At 33.0% G+C, this 15410-nt stretch overlaps 1 protein-coding gene across 2 annotated transcripts in view; it reads right to left on the minus strand.

Moving 5' to 3' along the window:
• The window catches only part of FSTL5 (follistatin like 5), a 544717-nt gene that overhangs the window by 430269 nt on the left and 99038 nt on the right, over positions 1-15410 (minus strand). The gene's annotated exons all lie outside the window — the stretch shown is intronic.

Raw genomic sequence — 15410 nt, forward strand, 5'->3', positions numbered from 1 at the left:
TATATAAGTATTATATACACTAAAATCAAGAAAGTATATTTTTCAAATGAAAATTATAACAGATAATTATACAATAAAAATATATAAGAACACTACTTTTTTAATACTTAGACTTTTAAGAAAAATGTTAGGACTAAAATATTTTATGTGGTTTTGTAAATATTGTATTGTGGTTGCATATATCTCCTTATGTTAACTTGGTAAGCCTGGAATACTGCATTTCACCATATTAAACTTATTTTCAAAAGTATAGTAGAAATAGTACAGGCTCAAAAGATAGTCAAAATTGGATATGAATCCCTGCCTATATTATCCAAATTCTGGTTAACAGCATAGTGGGTAAGTACATCGTGGTATATTACTACAGTGACATACTCTATAGCAATTAAAGTGAACAAACTACAGCTTCAAGTATCATGTGCATAAATATCTTAGCACAAATGTTGAGCACAAATGAATTAAATTATCTTATTTATGTACAGTTAAAGTATAAAATTAAACTTGTTTTCAGAAGGCATAATTGTGGTTGAACTTTGAAGTTGCTAGTGAGAGGAATTTCGAGGGGATTGGTAATATAATGATATGGTATACATCAAATTATAGACTTGCAATATGTTTAGTTTCTTATGTAAAGATGATTCGATAGGAAAGTTATTCTTAATTTTTTTTTTTAATGTAGAGATGGTTTATAACACAGGTATTAGTCTCCAGACAGGGACAGAAAAATCTTATTTGATGTTTCTGTTCTATAGAAACAATGACAAAATCACTGTTTACTCATATTATATAGGAATAAACAATGAGTTATTAAATACAATTTTCTTCTGTGTTCCAGGAGATAGACATCATTATCCAAAGAAAATGAACTAGATAGAAAAAAATGCTAGGCTCTGATCTCCTTGAGCATCTTTAGGTCATTCTTTTTCTTAATGTTTAATATGGAGGATTAATTGCCTAAACATGGGCTTGATTTATATGTCCTCCTCTAGGATAGCAATCTGCATTGTAGTATTTCAATTTAAACATACAAGCTTAGTTACTCAAGAAGCTATTGAAATTAAAGAATTTTTCTCTTCTATCTTTTTAGCTTATATAAAGGGATTTGATAGAGAAATTAAATTGAAAAGACAAAAAATAAATAAAAAGAGGAAATAAAAAATCGACCTTTGATTGACAGAGGCTTCTAAGAGCCTACAAAAAGGGTCCAATAATTACATACATTTAAACTAGTATAGCAATAGATGTGTTCTCTTTTAGTGCAGCCTTCTTAGAAATGCCATTTCTTTAACAATAATCAGAACTGACAGCCTAGTTCACCTTTTATGATAATGTGGCATGTAGCCTTGTTAATCTGACCCATTGAAATAAATGAAAAATGTACTTGTGCCCCAGTATAATTGTTGGCAGTAGCATCTTAGCAGGCTTTAATTTGCACTTCACTGTAACATCTCCTCTCAAGGCTGATGTAAATGTTAACCAAAGTTGGCACTATTAATAGCATGCTAGGATCTGGGGTAGGGGCAAAGGACTGTACTTGGAGTGAACCAGAACATGACCTTAATTGATAATGAAATGCAGCGGTGCTATGAAAAGGCAAAAGCACAGAATAAATACTATAATTGTTTCAGTAGAAACATGCATAATATAAAAGGCTACAATTATAAAATATGTCACACCAAAAATCACTCCTTGGATTCATATTTCAAGGTTATGTGAACTCTGATTGCCCTTTAAATTACCAGTAGATAATGTAAGATAAAATAATACATCTTAATATATAATTAATAATATTTAAAAGCATTAACTCATAGACTTGAAGCTAATAGGTGGCATAAATATAAAAATAACAAAACTACTGTACTTAAAAATAATTTTTTATTCCTAAATTATTCTGTGCATGCATAAAGATTTCAATATCATTTAGTACTTTGCTTTTCTTCCTATGTAGTTTATATAAGTAATTTTTCAACTCGATTTACTTCTAACTAGTTTTCTACAAATTAGGTGAAGTAGTGGTAAGATATAAAGATAAATAGTAGCTTGCAATTGTCGGAGTTCAGTTTTTGATGTGCAATTTTAAGCAAAGATTCTTAGTATTTTTTGTTTGCTTTTGTTTTGTTTTGTTTTAAGAAATAGAACCTATTATATCTTTTGACAGTGTTCTTATCTATTTACTAGTACAAGATATAAACATAAGTGGTGATTCTGAACCATTTCTTGGTGCTTTGTTTCTACCCGTAGGTTAATTTGCTTTTTATAGAGTTCAGCACACTGAACTTAGAAATTTAGGAGACAACACTATTTCAATATAACAAGGTTGTATCATACAGTATATCTCAAACCCTTTTCTCCCTTTCCTAATGTATTTGTACATGCATAAAGTTATACATTTGTCAAAGCACCCTGAGGTGGTGATGCCTTATTGCTAATGATCATAGAGAAGTTAAATAGGCTGTATAGTCTTACATGATAACATGACTGTTATGCTAAGGAAAAAAAATGACAGAGAAATATATGAGAAACAATTCATATACCACACAGCTCACCAATTTAAAGTGTAGAATGTAATGACTTTTAGTGCATTCACATGGTTTTACAACCATCGCTACAATCTAATTTTAGAACATTTTCTTCACTCCAAAACGAAACTCCATACCCACTAGTGGTCACTCTCCATATTTCCTCTAATCCCTCCTGTCCTGGGAAATACTAATATACTTTACTTTAAAAAAAAAAAAATGATTAAAGGCCTTATTCATGAAAGAGGCGATAACAAGAGACATTCCAAGAGCTGAGATGCCCGCCTGGTCATACTGGTTCTGCCACATGGGCACAGAGACAGTGAATGAGTCAAAGATGAAAAACCAGGTCAAGCCTGACAGCCTTCACTCATTCACCTGGCCACCTTGAACATAGTTAATTATCACAGCTCTCCTTTATTCTCTCTATTAGTATACTTTCTGTATTGATAGATTTGCTAATTCTGGACATTTCATATAAATGCAACTATATCATATATGACCTTTCTGTCTGACTTCTTTCACTTAGTGTAATGTTTTCCAGTTTTATCCATCCATGTTGTAGTGCACATCATCACTTCATTTCTTTTTTTATTACAGAACAGTATTCCATTGTATTATACCAAATTTGTTCATTTATTTATCAGATGATGAACATTTGGATTGTTTCAAATTTTTTGATATTATGAGTAATGCTGCTGTGAACATTTATGTACAAGTTTTGTCTGGACATATGTTTTTATTTATCTTAGATATATACCTAGGAGTAGTGTTGCTGGGCCATGTGGTAACTCTGTGTTTAAGCTAATTAGATTTTGAGGAATGCTATATAGCACAATAAAAGCCAGGAACACTAGAACAGTTTATAGAAGCCCCCAAGAAGGAAGAACACATCTGTTTCATTGTCTTCTACTTGACTATAGTGTTATGGGAAATATGCATAACAGTGAAAACTAGGGTGCAGTGATGCCTCTAAAATTGAGGGCTCAGAATTAAGAAAACTCTTATGCCAGACATCCAATGCCATACTTGACTTGTGCTGAGCTATCAATCTTTTTATCACTAAACAACTAAGATTTCCATCTGCAGGCTCACACTGGGTTATATACCAAAACATCTGACTTGAATTTCTGGAATAAGATCCCCATAAATTGGCCCCTAGTCCAGAGACCAGATTTTCCAAGGTAAAACCAAAACACACGGCTTGACATATGGGACAACAGCAGGATAGAATATTTAAAATCATATTTTCCTAAAAATTTGGAGATATAATTCTTCCTGTGTTTCTAGTCTTATCTCTGTTCAGCCCTCTCAATGAACCTGTACTTATCATTTTACTCCTTTAACTCCTATACTTAGTTTAAGTTGTGTCATTTACTGGGAACATGTCCCTTTTATAAGTATTTCTCAAGCCTTGACCAATTTTTAAGCACCATATCAAATCTCAGTCTTCCAAAAGCCTTCCTAAAATCTGCTATTTGTTATTCCTCTCTTGAGTTTTGTTTATTCTGTTGTAATATTTCTCACCCCATGTCGTTTTGTTTTGTTTACTTTTCTAGTAGATCACAAGCTTCTAGTGGACAGGTAAAATATTTCATGAGTTTGCTTGTTTTCTCTCTCTCTCTCTCTCTCTCTCTCTCTCTCTCTCTGTGTGTGTGTGTGTGTGTGTGTGTGTGTGTGTGTGTCTTGTCTCTCATCTCTTCATCTCTTCCTTCCTTCCTTCCTTCTTCCTTCCTTCCTTCCTTCCTTCCTTCCTTCCTTCCTTTCCTTTCTTTCTTCTTTCTTTCTTCCTTCCTTCCTTCCTTTCCTTTCCTTCCTTCTTAAGATTATTTGCTACTCCCCATGATTTAGGTTTTAGAGGCTGAGATCAAGTCACATGGCCTTACTTTAAATATTAGGAAACAAGAGTCTTTTTATTTGTTTATTTCCATACGGGCTTGAATTTTAGGTTGTTAACAGTCTTAAACACTTACGATTTATTTTTCTTCCTTGACAGGTCATTGAAGTTTATGAAGAACTTATTCATGAGCATTTCTTTAAAAAGACATATAAATATATCCCTGCAAACACAAGGTTAGGCAAAACTGCACTGACCTTGGCAATGGTAGTAGGCATCCTGGATTTAAGCAAAGTAGAATCCACGTGGATCTCAGAAACCAAAAGGCACTGTTTGGGGGCAGAACATTCCATAGCACACTGAAAAGACCCGATCGGCCACAGTAAAGGGGCAACTCCAGCAAATCGCGGTTCTGAGCGCAGTTTGTGGCCGCTTGACTGGCAGCACCCTAAGTGTGTGTGGAGGCAGCAGCAACTCAGGAGACGCTGCCCTTGGGCTGCCGAGACCTCAGTCCTCAGATTTAACTGAAGCAAGAATCCAATCATATGGAAAAGGGAGTCTTCCTATTTCATTTGTTGTTTGCATTGTAATTTTCAACTTTTTCTACAGGGAATGACTCATACTTCTGAGCATGCTACATAATACTAAAGAGGTTCTAGTTTTAAATTATTATTGCCAGGCTTAGGTTTGATGCTTCAAATTTCATTTCGCATTCAGAGCTAACAAGAAGACAGTGGAAGAACTAGACTTGAATTCATAGTTAATCCACATGCCTGAGATTTGAAAAGTAACAAAATAATTTTAAGTGATGGAGTTACATTTAGTTAGTTGTCTGGAAATTTGCTGTGTCTTGAGAGAACATGTTTGATAAATTTGTGGAATTGGGACAATAAAAGAAAGCAGCAAAAAAAAAAGAGACATATGGCAAAAAGGCAGATGAATTGATAATAGATTCTGTTCATGCTGTGGTTAGATGGCAATATCTCTTGGGTGGGATTATCTGAGCCAAGAAATGAAGGTACACAAGATTTGTTTGAACAATGGATGCATTTGGCAAACTCAGAATGCAGTTAATATAAATCTTAAAAAAAAAAAAAAGTCTGACTGGAAACAGAAGGATGGTAAAAAGAGCAAGGCATTTAAATCCAGGAAATAATTATTTTTTACCTGGTAGAAAAGGAAAAAGATCAACTTTATAAACAGGTTACCAATGGCTTTTCTAAAAAGAGAAGACAAATAGTTGGAAAATAAAAGAATAGAAGTCATCTTCGATTATTGCATGAAAAACATCAGCTAAAAATACTACTCAAGATCTAACACATTCAAAACATTCATGAAAGTGACTTGACGAACTCATGACCTATTGCTCTCACTGTGCTCTTGGTGCAAACTCTCTGAAATATTAATGACAGGTTAAAGTTAAGAATCTTCTGAGAGTGATGTTAGAACCGAAATAGAAGTAAAACCTCCTAGGATTCATAGGTCTGAATAGTTCCACAATGAGCAGGCACTATAATGAGCCTCTTCTGGCAAGGCACTGTAAATGCTGGTCCACAAAAGATGATGGAGGCTTGGTCCCTAAAAATGTCCACATTCATATAGCATTGGTGGGCCAGAAACACAGGGCTCAAGGAAAGGGGAAAGATACTGGATTCAGTTTTGTTTATTATTCTTGATCTACCTATTTGATTTATTTCCCAATTTAATGACTAAAACAACAACTTACATACTTCTTCAGGTATGGAACCAGTTTCCACTGCCCTCAATAGAGCCCTTAGCAACTTCCCTTATTCTCTGATACCCATGCACATGCCCCAGTAATGTGTCATGCTACACCACACATTACTGGGGCATGTGCATGGGTATCAGAGAATAAGGCACCCAATCCAGCTCATCATGCGCACATACAGAAACTGAAAATGTGGGACAGTTAGTGCCTGTCTGACAGGCTTTGTCCAACTGATATGGAGGTCAATGAATAAATTCAAGTAAAACATTCTCCATTCTTTCTCATGGATGGAGTATTTGAAGGTAGAGTAGCTTTGTATGGTTTCATTGAGGATGTCCTGTGAGACTAAATAAATAGCTTGTCACAAAGTGTGATGAGCAGATTTGTAGAGCACTGCATCTGTGGCTCTCCAACATTCCTTTTCCTTCCACCTTGTTCTTTATTTCTCCTAGGAATGTACTCACCATAAGGTATTAGCACATAAATCTTTCCAAAGGCTCTGCTTTTAAGAGAAATTCAGTTAAGACAGGAAATTAAAAGATTTTAATATGCCGGAGAAAAAAGAAAACTATATAAATTAAGACTTGCTAAAATTGTTTTTATTGTATATTTCCAAACTTCAAAAGGACGTGATCATGTCTCAACAGCCAGTATCTGAGAAAGGTAAGAGTGTTCATAAGAGATATCTTTTCTCCCAGACATAGCAAATACTCTGCCATAATTAACTTCCTGATGAGAGTCTTCTGGTTGAAATTACTTTCAAAGTTAATGTAGATGAGCAACTGGCATAGACTAACTGGCATCCCAGAGTGACTGAAATAGGGCATATTTTCATGCTCTCTCCTCATTTTTCAGATAGCTCTGAGGTTCTGTTTTGGTCTTTGCCAAACCTAAATCCTAGATTGTAAAAACACAATTCTGAGGGAAACAACTTCATCTGCATTCTAGAAATGAGCTTCCTTACAAAATGTCTTGGATAAGAATATGGACTGTGATCATCTTTGGACTCTCTGAAAGACAGGCACATTAGACTCAATAATGATCTAATTGAGATTCTGAGTTTGTGAGAACGATACCAACCCAATGGAAAACAGATGCCCAGGCTGCAGCTGCTGAAAGGAGCTGCATTATAACTGGGCACTGATGTCCCATAGGGCTCAGGCTGACCAGGATAACAAATGGAGAAAATTCTATTTTCTTTAGATTTAAAGGGGCTAGATAATTGAGTTTTTTTGAGTTTTTATTCATTTGGACTTTATTATCTTTGGATTTTAACTCACATGTGGATTTAGTCTTCTGATTAAATTTCTTTAATGGCTTCCCCAGGCTTCAAATAAGAATGAGATTTATAATTATATTTGAGGTTTAGCCTATTTTTGGATATGTTTATAATGTTATATAATGTCAATACAGAACTTCAGATAAAATACAGTTCGCAAAATATGGCTGGGCATAATTTGGGAGGTGAAAGAAAATTGGAATGGATTTTCCAATTTGGAAGTAGTCTTAGAGTTAAAGCTATTTTTCTGACCCCTTTCAGCATCTTCCGGAGGAAAGAAATCTACATCTAATCATCGGTATATCAGTATCCCTGGCTGATACTGGTTTTGTGAGTTCATAAAGTCCTGTAACTGTCCTGATACATTTCAAGGAAGAAGCTTACACTGCAGAATGAACACAGGCTTAATAATTTAGTTAAATGGTTTAAAAGCAAAGTTTTAAGAAATCTGGATAAAGAGGGTGAAAGTTCTCTTTCTTTTTATTCTCTAGTAATTTTCCTTTCAAGTCAGTCCTTGCAAGTGCCTGTTTGGTTACTGGTGCAGTTTCTTCCTGCTGTGATTGAGATCATAGGGCCTGTGGTGTGCAGACCACATGCCAGATGGGCTGTATGCTGTCATCCTGTAGATTACCTGCCAGCATGATCTTTTCAGAATGACCAGACAATAGCTAAACTCTTTGTAACATCTCTACCTGACCTTGCTTTTTTTTCCCTCAGATATATTCACTGAAAATTGAGAGCCCTAAAATAAGAGTAAAAGCATTTTTCTCTGACAGTGTCTCCTGATATTTTTGAATTCTATTATATCACACTAAAGCTATTATAAAAGATATCTCTTACCTAAGAGATGACCATGTAAATGAGAAGTTGTGTTAGATATGTAAGGAGGCACTGTGATTCAACATATAGTTTTCACTGCCGTTTTGAAAAGCAGTTTAAAGCAGACTAATCTTAGAACATTAACACCATTGGCGTACTAAAAGGCACATGATATATACACTTTTTAGCTATTTATTTTCATATGTCCAGCAGACCTCTTACTAAGTCAGCATAACAGGATCAAAAGAGGATGAGGTCAACATGTAAAATACATTAGAGAATGAGGCAATAGTGGATAGCACTTTTCCTTAATACATAAAAATTTGATAACAAACTTGAGAGCATGAAACTCTCAAGTTTTCAAAAATGTGGTATTATCCCACGTAAGCCGTTGTTTTCCAAATATAGGCCCCTTTTCTAATCTTCCCACTAATGCACATTTTTCTACCTTATATCTTTCTTGTGGTATTTTTCAACTCATTATACCTGGGACCAGGTACTGACTGGGACCAGGCAATTAGGTTCTTGATTTGAGCCCTTGCTTTCGCCACCCCCTCTGGCCTTCCTGTTACTACCCCTCTCTTGGCAAGGCAAACAGTTCATGGGGCGAAGTCTAAGTTTGGGCCTTGCTCTATTCTGGACTTTGTTCAGGGTGATTAGATCCCAGAATTACTTAACAATAGCCATAGGCCTACTTCTAAGACCGGCATAGGCCACTTCGCAAACACACATATATATATGTGTGTGTGTGTGTATATATATATATATACACACACATATATATATACACACACATTTAATATTAAACATATTAACATTATATATGTATGTACATACATACATATATAAATCTCCCTTTGTGTATATATATATATAGATATATATATATATCACATTTTGTATCTTCAGAAAAAGTGTCTTAAATATATATATCTATATATATATATATACACATATATATGTGTGTGTGTGTATATACACACGCGCGCACACACACACACACACACACACACACACACACATATATACATATATATATACACCAAACCAAAGTGTGTGGGTGAGTGGTATGTTTTATTTGCTCTCTTAGTCCAGGACCCACAAATTTTAGAGGGGGGCTTGTTTAGAACATGTATTAAGCAAGACTACAGAAGTTAGTGTAGGTTGAGCCAAAGTTGTTAGAATATTGTTTTCCACTCAATTTCTAAAAATCCTATTAACAATTAGTATAATTAATTGGTAACAGTAATTAAATAATTGCTTTATTTGTGAATAATTGTTTTCTTATCTTGCAACATACTGGGTAAAACAAATTCTTGAATAATTATAAGCTGCCCTTGCTGATATATTCTAGTACATCACGGAAATCATAAAGATAGTTTATTTCCCCCTTCATGGTTGATACTGAAGCCTGTTTACCATAATTTTTTTTGTCCACTTGCGTATTTCCTTGTGTTGTGTTTTGGGTCTAGTAGTTTTATATTTATTTTTTAAAATTAAATAAATATAAAACTAACTCAATAATTCTTCTCAAGTTCCAGAAAACATTCTAAATAAGTTCAGATTCAGATTCTGTTCTCTTAAAGATCCACAGTTAATATTTTATATTGAGGTGTGACTTTTTTTTTTCTTTCATTTCAGTCTAGATAAATCTGTCTTCTTCACTAACAAGCCCCATAGATTCTATACTGAATAAAATTAACTGTAAAACATAGAAACAAGTAAATAATCAGTTAAAAGTCTAAATTGTCCACATATTATTTATTTGATGGCTATAATTAATCCACAGATATCTAAATAGCTTTAGCCTAATCAAAATTTAAACAACTTCTATTGTTGGTTCTGTAACCCTTCGATTATGACTATTCAAATTATGTTTTTGGCCTGTAAATTTGACTTTGTCAGTCAGCCATGAAGAAAGCTTTTTCTCTCTGCATCTAAAATTTGATATTTTTTATGATATGGCACATATTTTTCCTCAATTGGGGAAAATGGAATTTTGGCACTACTTAAAGCTTCTTAAAAAATAAAATCAGTTTTCACTGATCACTTTATGTATATTACTCATTAAAAATTTATCTAAGCATAACATATGATCCAGATACCAATTCATTCTTTTAATTCATAATGAAAATGTGTGCTTCCACATTTGCAAACCTTAACTCTTATGATTAAATGAAAATTTTATGTATGGTAATAAATGTAAAAAGTTAATAATAGACTACACACATTGTTTTTCTAGATTATACATTCAAAAGAATGACGGAAAGGGAATATCTTTGTTACTGTTTAAATATATAACTCTGGTAAAAGTGATTACTTTTGAGAAAAAAATAATGTCTCACATTTCTACTTAGAAATAGTCTAAATAACTTTTAGATTGTATTAAATGCTTTAATAGGAAACTATACTATAAGTGAATATATATTCTTTCATTCATTATTTATTCACAAATGTTTTTTAAATAACTTTTATAAATAATGCACCTGCCAAGCTCTTAAAAGACATATAAAAACTGGATAAGTCCTGATTTTAATGATAAAGAAACTTGTTTTTGTGTGTGTGTGTAATACACACAATAGCTTTCAAGAAGTGGAAAGTAATTTTATATCTTAACATATCTAAGTATATATATGAATATGTAAATTTATTTTAAATATATTTTACTTATATATAAGTTTACAGAAATTGTGAATCATATATAATATTTAATAGATAATTAAGCTGAAAAAGTGAATAAATAGATGTATGGTACATGGCAAGAGACTAATAAATAATAGCTCTCCTTTTAAGTCTTTACAGCAAACACAGCAATAACAACAACAAAAAACCAAATACACCAACAGAAAATAAATCATGCATGTAATCATTTAAAATAGTTATTATACAAATTACATTATTTATATAATATTTGGTATATTATATGATATAACATATATAGCATGCAATTTATAATATTCTGTAATATTTTAACATCAAATATAATTTACATAATGTTTTCCATACTGAGATTTTTCTTAATAAGAAAAATTATTTATTAAAAATTATAATGGAATAATAATGTTCTACCATGCCTACAAGGGGAGAGCAATTTACATAATAAAAGATTGCCACATAGCAAACCAAGACAAGTAATGATACCTTTAGAGGTAAACCATAAACTCCACTGCTGTATTCTTAGTCATCCTATTAAAGCATTGCTGCTTCATTTCCCTGAGAGGAAAAACTGTTGATGAACACCAATATATGACATGGAGTCCTTTCCTACTGAGGATTTATGAGAATTACATCATGAAAATTGCTATCTAATTTCCATGATTCTGAACCACAGGAAAGTGGTTTATGAGCAAGATTAAGAGACATATTTTGCAGAATCAGAAATTATTTCTCCTGTAAGGCTTGAAGGCTTGGAGAATAATTTAAAGGTAGCAGCAGTTTAACCTCTCAGGAGGGGCTTTTATCCTTTTCTCATGCTGATTCTAATTTATCAGTTTCTGTTAACTTTTCTGCCTCTACCATCCTCTAGCACCCATGTCTCTCTAAGTATCAGACAGGGGCAGAGAAAGGGGATGATCGGAGGAGGAGCAGAGAAGAAAAGCTGCCTGTGCTTTTATTGGATTTTAGCTGTGTTTTTGGAAAATAGCTACTATCCTGTGGCGTGGACAGATTTCCTAAGAACTGCAATATAAGATTCAGGAAGGCAGAATATTTTTTCCTGTTGGGTCCAGTGCCCATAACTGTGTTTGGCACATAGCTGATCCTCAACACAAAATTCTAAATAAGTGACTATATGAACCATCATTTCATCTGACTTAAGAATTTCCTACCATTATGCTTGCAAGCTAGATGGGACCACGTGATTTTAACATGTAGCTGAACAAGCATGTGTTTGTTCTATAACTGGAGCTTACCACCTTGTACCTACTGGCTGTCATTGCCTGCATCAGCCTTGCAGGTAGGTTTGCTTCCTGAATTCTTTCTCAAAAACCTGCTACATATATCTCTGATAATCCCTTAGCTGCTTACTTTTTCCATATCAGATCCCTCAAGTGGTAGTCCCAAAATGGATTAATGTATTCATCAAGGCTCTTTGTTACAAACAATAGAATCTGCACTATTTAGTAAAGGAGATTTTTTTAAAGGACATAGAAAGTAGCTCACAGGATTGAAGGAAAGGGCTGTATACTGAACTCTTAGAAACAACTTCTAAAACCCTACCACACAAGCCGAACATCAAAGAATTTACCGCCTCTCCCATTACCAGGAGTAAATACATAAGGAAGCTGTCAGTCACCCAGGCTGCTGGGTTCAAATCTACATCCCCTTTGCTATTATCCATGAAAGAAAAGTTATCTCAAAACCATACTTGTTTTCCAATAAGAGTTTTATAAAAGGACAAACTTGATTGAATCTGATAGGAGAAGCCTAAAACACATCTAGAAGTCTAACTGCAAGGGAACCTGGGAAATGTAGCTTTTAATTGACTAGACTCAGTAAAAAGTCTATTAAAAAAAAAGCATGCTAATTGTTGTTTGAAATGGCTGTTGAGTGAACCAATTCACAGGATCTACCACAAAGTGTTTGCAAATATTTGAGGAAAAAAGAATATTCATTAACACTTCTAAGAAAAGAATACTAAAGGGTTTTTTTTTTTTTGCAGAAATACAAACATATGTAAACATTTTTAAAATCACATACACCAAAATGTTAGATAGCCATTTATAGATAGATTGACAGTAAAATTTACTCGTTTTTTGGTTAAAAAAATTCTTCAAAGGATTATATAAGATAATACATGGAAAGCACTTAGCAGAAGAACGGGTGATAAAGAAATACTCATAAGTGTTAAATATCATATATATAAAATCAAGATAAATCAAGTGACGTGTTGCTAATAACAGTATGTTAAATTTACCTATGTAAATCAGTAATTGGTTAAATAAAATATGACCCAATTTGAAATATAACACAATGATCATAGTGATTTGAATTATTTACTTTGCATGTGATTTTTTAAAAATGCTGGCATGTTTGAATTATAAATCCTACCTAATAATGCATGTTTGAGTATTAAAATCACAGAGTGAGGGTAAAGCTGATATTCAAGTGCATGCTACTGCATAACCATGTGCAAACTTGCCATAATATTCTTCAAAGGAAATTATTTCCTAATAATAATTATAAAATCTTCAATGGCTTTTAAAAACAAAATGTACTCTATTTTAACATATCTGTAATGTCACAGAAGAACAGTGTGAACTATGGTTTCCTGAATAGTTATTTGATAATCCTTTCAAAATTGTGGGACTGCCTTCATTTCCCTGCTATAATCATCAATGCAACTTTAAGGAAGGCTATCTTAAACAATTGTAATTCTCAAAATTGTGTACTAAATAGATTAGGTTCTAACTCATTTAACAATAAACAATCTAAACACAAAAATCAATTGAGAATCCAATAGTATATTAATTATTGAACTGAAATTCATTTTGTCAGTTGAATTCCATATAATTTTAGAATATATAAAAATATGGATTTTTATGGTATTTCAAAATAATATTAGAATAAGAGCATGTGTGAATGTCAAATAATCAATGAGATTGAACTGGAAGTTTTTAAACATTTCAATCCATATATCTATGTGCACAGAGGAAAGAGGGATCAATTTTCATTGGAGTGCTTTGTACATTAATGTAATTTCAGGTCACTGGTATCATGAGGTTGGGACTGTTGTTATAAACAGAAAGAGGCACAGAAGGCAGGAAATTAGAAGATTAAAGACTTCCTCTGCATACATTCCTCATAACGTAATAAACATGATCTGGCAAATGAGGTTACCAATTAGTCAGAAAGTCCAGAGAATTCCTAGTTGAGAATTGGTAACATCAAGTGAGTACACAGCTCATATTTCAACAATTAGTTACCAAGAAATGTACAATGTATACTTTTCAGATTTTTTTTTATCATCTATCAATGGGCAAACTATTGTTATTATGGGTTATTTTTTTCTCTTAATATTGACATTTAAAAAACATTTTTAACTAGTCATTCATAATTTTTAGTAAGAAAACATTTCAAGATGATTCCCATAAATAGTCAAGAAAAATGTAGAGTTCTTCTAAGCACAGCTACACAAGTCCTGATGTAACCGTGTACCTCGGATTTACTTACAATTCAGTAGTCTACAACCCACAATGTGAGACTTCTGAACCAAGTGCCAGCCAATAACAGTGAAAGCAGTGACAAGCATCATCTTAAAAATTGTATTATATTCTAAAAAAAAAACATGTTCCTAGATGACAGTTGGAAAATAATTTCTACCACTTCAGAAGGTATGATTTATGTATTCCAAGGCAATAAAGCATCAAGAAGAAAGCGACACTAAACTTATTGCTACTATGACAAGATTATAAATATGATTTAAGATTAACCTGAAACACCAGGGCCCTTTATGCGAAGGAAGATGTGCACTCAGTTTGCTTAAATGCTTATATCATTTAAATGAACATCATCTAACACACGTTGGAATAGAAATTCTCTTTTGTAACACAAAAGCATAAACCTTTGAGTTAATATGAGTGTTTTGGGGATAAATAAGTGTAATGATTTTACTTATAAAATAACAAGGCATACTTTCGTTTGCTGAAAAAGAGCACCAATAATTTGAGAATCTCTGAAAGGGCAGTCTTACATAATTCATTTGAATGAAATACACCTAGCAAAATAATAAAAAAAAAAAGTATGTCTTTTCAAATTCTTCACTAATATAGACACATACAAATATCTAAGCATGGATGGTAGAGAAATATGCATAGAAGATTATATTTAAACTCGTTATAAGTACACAAAATTGGTTTCGTCACTCTAAAGACCCTCGGAAGTTTAACCATGCTTTTATCATCTCAGTTGTACATGTAAACTTAGTAACTTCTACACAGTTATTTTTTTTTTTTTTACTTTCGTAGAACTCTAAAAAAAACTAATAAACATTTCTTCCTATGCAAAAAAAATAAAAATAAAAATAAAAAAAGAGAGAGATAGGACACTTGTGCTTCCTCCATAACTAGGCTTGAGACTAAATCACCTTCAGGAAGGGATAGATGGACAAGGGATCTCTACCCAAACTGAGAAGCCAGAGGGATTAACCCCAGAAAAATCTGTGTACTTTCACTGTTACGATGAGAAGGAGCCCAAGTGGAAGGAAGGCTTTTGTTGAAAGATTACAAT

The sequence above is a fragment of the Pteropus medius genome, unplaced genomic scaffold, assembly GCF_902729225.1.
Source record: "Pteropus medius unplaced genomic scaffold, Ma_sr-lr_union100, whole genome shotgun sequence".
Classification (NCBI taxonomy): domain Eukaryota; kingdom Metazoa; phylum Chordata; class Mammalia; order Chiroptera; family Pteropodidae; genus Pteropus; species Pteropus medius.